The sequence below is a fragment of the Lepus europaeus genome, chromosome 7 (genome assembly GCF_033115175.1).
Source record: "Lepus europaeus isolate LE1 chromosome 7, mLepTim1.pri, whole genome shotgun sequence".
Taxonomy (NCBI): Eukaryota; Metazoa; Chordata; class Mammalia; order Lagomorpha; family Leporidae; genus Lepus; species Lepus europaeus.
Window position 1 is genome coordinate 56096605 of NC_084833.1, and position 6000 is coordinate 56102604.

Genomic DNA, 6000 nt, shown 5'->3' on the forward strand with positions numbered 1-6000 from the left:
TGGGATGCCGGCACTGCAGACAGTGGCTTTACCCGCTATGTCACAGCACTGACCCCTGCATTCTTGTTGAAAGGCTGGCTGGCTGGGGCTGCTGTCACCAGCTGCTAAGTCAGTGAATACGGTCAAACACCTGCCCTGTGCCAGAATTGCACATTGGGAAGACAGACCACGTCCACGCCCTCTATAAGTTAGAGGGGCAGAGATAACCACTGCACAAATAAATCTATGCAAAAAGTATCAGCTAATGGAAAATTAAAATAGGTTAATGTAACAAATGACTGCCTAGCTTCTGCAGGCTAGGGACTGTAGATGGCCTCTATGGGGATGACTGAGAGCTGAAGGCCAAGAAGGAGCCAGCCTTGGAGAAACCAGGGCCGGGGGAAGAGCATTCCAGAAAGAGGGAAGCTGGGTGTGAAGGCTGCCAGGCAGGAGCAAGCCTGCGTGGATCTCAGTCCAGTGAGAAGGTGAGGACAGGTGTTTGGCCTACTGGGTTAGACACCTGGGTCCCATATTGGAGTACCTGGGTTTGAGTCCTGGCTCTGCTGTGGATTCCAGCTTCCTGCTAATGCTCACCACCCTGGGAGGCAGCAGGGTGATGGCTCAAATTATTAAGGTCCTGCCACCAAGCAGGGAGACCTGGATAGAGTTCCCAGCTCCAGACTTAGGCGCTGGGACCCAGAGTTGTTGTGGGCATCTGGGGACTGAACCGGGAGCTGTCTCTTTGCTAAACTAAGAATGGCAACAGCTGCCGAGAACCAGGCAGGCTGGATCACATCAGGCTTGGGGTCTAATGCCACATACGTTGTGACGCCTTTGAGCTTAAGCAGAGGAGTGACGTGATCTATTTTATATATGTAAAAGTTCACTCTGGTTACATTGTGAATGGGTTTTGGGAAGCAGACACAGAGACAGAGCAGTTAGTAGCCACAGAGCAAGCAGTCATCCAATGGGAGATAAAGTTCGAGTGTCTGGATTGGGGTAGCTGTAGTGGCCACAACGGAAGCAGAAGGATTCTGGGGCTGAGGGCAGGCTCAACAGAACTTGCTGGATGAGGAGTGCATGGGAGGGGCCGACTGGAGGAGGGGCAGGATTGGGACATGTGTGTCCACCGATTCTTCGATGCTCTATCTATGGAAAGCTGGAGTTGATGTCCCCTTTCTTTGAATCTGGGTTCTGTGACTGCTTGGCCACTGTTACAAGGCAGAAGTCGTGGCTGCCAGGTTCCACTCAAGACGCTGGCAGCTTCTTCTTTGTCTCCTTGGGGTCCTCTCACTTAGAGCTCAGTCACCTTACCTCAGGGAAGCCAGGGCAGTGTGTGGTGAGGCCACGTTGGAAGGGACTGAGCCCTCCTCCCAGGGGCCAGGCTGAGCTCCCAGGAGACGGGGAGCTAAACCTGCCAGCGAGGCGGGCCTCTGGGGCCACGTTGGAAATGGATCATCCAGCCCACATTGAACTGCTCCAGCTGTGGCTTCCTGCAGCCCAAAACCCACAACCCAGTGAGAAAAAAGTAATGGTTATTGATTTGAGTTACCAAGTGTTTGGGTTACTTTTTTATTTGAAAGGCACACACACACACACACACAGAATGCTATCCTCCACTGGTTCACACCCCAACAGCTAGGGTTGGGCTAGGCCATATCCAGGAACCAAAACTCATCCAGGTCTCCACATGGGTAGCAGGGACCCAACAGCTTGAGCTTCCATCTGCTGCCTCTGCCCACTAGCAGGAAGCCAGAATAGAGAGAAACGCAGGCAGCCCAAGTGGCAGCTGAACACCCGGCCAGTGCCTGCCCCGGGGGGAGTGCTTATGGAGTATATGACACTGGAAAATGGGAGGGGATTTTGGGCCATTCTAGATTCAAAGTGAAGAGTTCAAATAGGCAATTGATTATATGAAGCTCTGGGGAAGGTGAGTGCTGGAATATAAATTCTAATGTCACAGGATACAGAAATGAGACTTTTCCCAAGTGAAGACCGCCTGGAAAAGTACACTAGTGCCCCTTATCCACAGGCTCTGGTTACTCCGTCAACCGTAGTTCCAATTAAATGGAAAACTCCAGAAGCGAGTATTAGTGTTTTAAATAACTTACTATAGCATATTGTTATAATTTTTCTATTTTATTATTATTAATCTCTTATTGTGACTAATTTATTTTTTTTCCAAAAGAAATTTTTATTTAAGGAATACAAAATTCATGCATTTCCTAAGTACTTTAGGAATATAGTGATTCTTCCCACCATATCTGCCCTCCCATCTACACTCCCCTCATTCCTCTTCCCATTCCCAGTCCCATTCTCCACTAAGATCCATTTTCAATTGACTATATACACAGGAGCCCAACTCTATACTAAGTAAAGAGTTCAGCATTCTCTGTGCCTAATTTGTAAATTAAACCTTAGCCCAGGTATATGTAAGAAAAAACCCAGTATGCGTAAGGCTTAGTACTGTGCATAGCTTGGGGCACCTGCTAACTGTCTGAAAACACATTCCTGTGGCTGTTCCCCATAACTCCTGTACGTGGGGAAAAGACCACCAGGGGTCTCTGAGTTCTGGGATTCCCTGTGTGCACACAGGAACAGGATTCGGAGGAGCTGCAAGCTGAGCTCCCCGTTCCCCCGGACAGCCGGGCCTGTGGGAGGACGCGGAGTGGGAGCAGAATCCGGAGCCCGCTCGGGTCCTTCCTCCCAGCTGCAGACATTGTTCTGCAGCCACGCGCTGCCGCGCTGCCTCTGTGGGATTAGCAATGCTTCCCTTGAGTTTCAAGGCTAATAAAAGAGTGTTTGCCTTCGCGCACCAGCACCCTGGAAAACTGCTTCCGCTGAGTCATTCTCCGCGCTGGTAACTGCGGCGTGTGTAGGCACTCAGTGGATGGAGGCACACAGGTGACTTTCCAATGTCACGTGGCAATGTGGGAAAGGCGGTGCTGCAGGTCTCCCTCGCCCAGTGGCAGGTGTCGGGCTGGAAGATGTGGCAAGACTGTTGGGTGCCGTGGCCCATTGCGGCTGGTGGGCCTGTGCCCTGGGACCCCCAGGGTTCCCAGGCCAGGCCCAGCTGCAATCTTCCCAACCCAGAAGAAATAACTCTTACAGGGCTGACAACAGCTCTGTGGCCTTTCACACATCACAATGGGCCCTGAGAGCCTTCCCCAGGTCTCCGCTGTTTCCAGCCAGCATTTAGGCAGTAAAGGAGTAGCTGAGGCTGGAGGAAAAGCTGGTTCTCATCAGGTTACACACAGGCCTCCTGCAGGCACGGCTGCCTCCGAACCCAGGTCCTGGGAGCGGCCGGGAGCGATCCAGCCACAGGAAATGAGAGGCTTCCGTTCTGTGACTCTCTCCTCCAGAGCTGCTGAGCCCAGCTCAGAGGTCTGCTCCCATCTGTGGTACCCTGCCTCCTCCCTTCAGGCGGTCCTGACCAGCCTGTGGGAGACCATTTTCAGGGGGCTGCCGGCCCAGCACGGTGCTACTGTGACGTGTACCAGTGATGACAGCCACAGCTCGTGACTGCTCAGCAGGGACCACTTTCCAGAAATCACAGGAGGAGCAAAACATTTAGAAAACGAAACCCCTCTAAATTGCAGGCAGGTTTCTCTAGTTGAATAAAATAAATACAAATTAAGCCCACCTACAACAAACAGTGACAGCAACTCAGTGGTGCTTGGTTTCCAGGGTATTATAAGGGGAACACAGCTACCTAGGTACTAGGGACTCCTTGGTGTGCGGTTGCTCATTCATTCACTTCTGCAATGTTTGTTTATTAGTAGTAGAGCCTACTGATTGCTAGGCATTGCAGAAGCCCACCAGCTGCAGTGGGAAAAAGGGAGCCCTTGCCCTTGTGGAATTTAGATTACTGTGGAGGGAGACAGACAATAACCCAGTGAGCAGACACTGAGAGTAGCAGTAAGTAGTGGAGAAAATGAAGAAGAGCTGAATGATCACTAATGAGAAGGTGGTGGGAGAGAGCCGCTGTTCTAGACGGAGTCATGAACCCTGGCCCCTCCCAGGGCATCGGCTCCTCAAACCAAGCCTGGCAGCGCTGGCCCTGGCCAGCTCCTTTGCCCACCCAGCAAGAATTTAGCATTTCCTCCCACACCAGGCTGACCAAAGCTCCAGGCTGTGAACAAGCCATTTTGCAATTACTAGAACATGCGCCACCCAGTGGTTGGAAAGTTGAGTTGATCCTTGTTTCAGTCCCTGTTTTCTGCTCTGGAGTTTAAACACCCATAATTCCAGAAAAAAATGTTTCCAGTGGGCCTCAGGGAGGAGGGCTGGTGTTGGACAACTGATTGGTTGTGTGTTGTTTTATACGGCCCCCAGAGTGAATGTCTTTAGATCTTTTCCTCTCCTCTGCCTTGCGACTGGTGAATGATCAGTGGGAAGTTAACTGATTTAAGTCATTTCAAACGCTCAACGATGCTCTAAATCACACAAACACACACACAGAGAATATTCACTCATTGTCATGGTCTAGGCACCATATATATATATATATATATATATATATATATATATATACAGCCAAGATAGTGGGGAAACAATAAAGGGTAAGGGGAGAAATCAACCCCAAACTGAAGTCTTGTTGGGACACACAGTCCGAGGAGCTGCCACATCCCCTGGCCTAGGGTAATTCTCTGACCCTACGTGCTATGCTAAGACTGATAGGGACCAGCGATGTGGTATAGCAGTGGGTGAAGCTGCCACTTGGGGGGCTGGCATTCCAAATGGGCACCGGTTCAAGTCCTGGCTACTCCACTTCCGATCCAGCTCCCTGCTTATATACCTGGGAAAGCAGTGGAAGACAGCCCAAGTCCTTGGGTCACTGCATCCACGTGGGATGCCAGAAGAAATTTCTGGCTCCTGGCTTTGGCCTGGCCCAACCTTGGCCATTGCAGCCATTTGGGAAGTGAACCAGCAGATGGAAGATCTCTCTTGCTCTCTTCTGTCTCTCCCTCTCTCTCTCTGTAGCTCTGCCTTTCAAATAAATCTTTAAGGAAAAAAAAAAAAAAAAGACTGAAGGCTACCTGTAAGGCGTGGGTGTCTTTTCCCTGCAGAATGCTAAGAGTGGAAATACAAACCTCCCTCATATTTGAGCGTTGGTGCTGGCCTTGCCTTACACATGACTTGCTGTTGAAAATAACTTAATAGCTGCTGGGCAGGGACTGGAACTGTTGCCTCGGGGAGGACAGATTGTGGTCATGTGTGACACAACCACGCACAGCAGGAGAGCTTGGCAGTGAGCAGTGCAAGCTCACGCTCACCCAGCTAGGCCTGCCGTGTCACCCTCTGAGGCCTCGGGGTCACCCACGGTGTGGGCCACAAATCCATCCCCATCACAGGGTGCCAACCCGCCCCTGCCCTTGTGAATTCCCTACCTAGTGGGGTGTAAGACTGTGGACAATGTAACAAGACAGCAAAGCAGGAATACAAGGAGACTTCGGGAAGCACATGGAAAAGAGGGATTAGAAGACTGTTTTGGTGCAATGGAAAATGCATATTATGAAAAAGCTTTATTTATGGCCGGTGCCGCGGCTCACTAGGCTAATCCTCCGCCTTGCGGCGCCGGCACACCGGGTTCTAGTCCCGGTCGGGGCACCGGTCCTGTCCCGCTTGCCCCTCTTCCAGGCCAGCTCTCTGCTGTGGCCAGGGAGTGCAGTGGAGGATGGCCCAAGTGCTTGGGCCCTGCACCCCATGGGAGACCAGGAGAAGCACCTGGCTCCTGCCATCGGATCAGCGCGGTGCGCCGGCTGCAGCGCGCCAACCGCGGCGGCCATTGGAGGGTGAACCAACGGCAAAAGGAAGACCTTTCTGTCTGTCTCTCTCTCTCACTGTCCACTCTGCCTGTCAAAAAAATAAATTAATTAAAAAAAGCTTTATTTATTTACTTGAGAGGCAGAGTTACAGACAGAGAGAGGTAGAGACAGATAGAGAGGTCTTTCATCCTCTGGTTCACTCCCCAGATGGCCACAACAGCCAGAGCTGCGCCGATTTGAAGCCAGGAGCCAG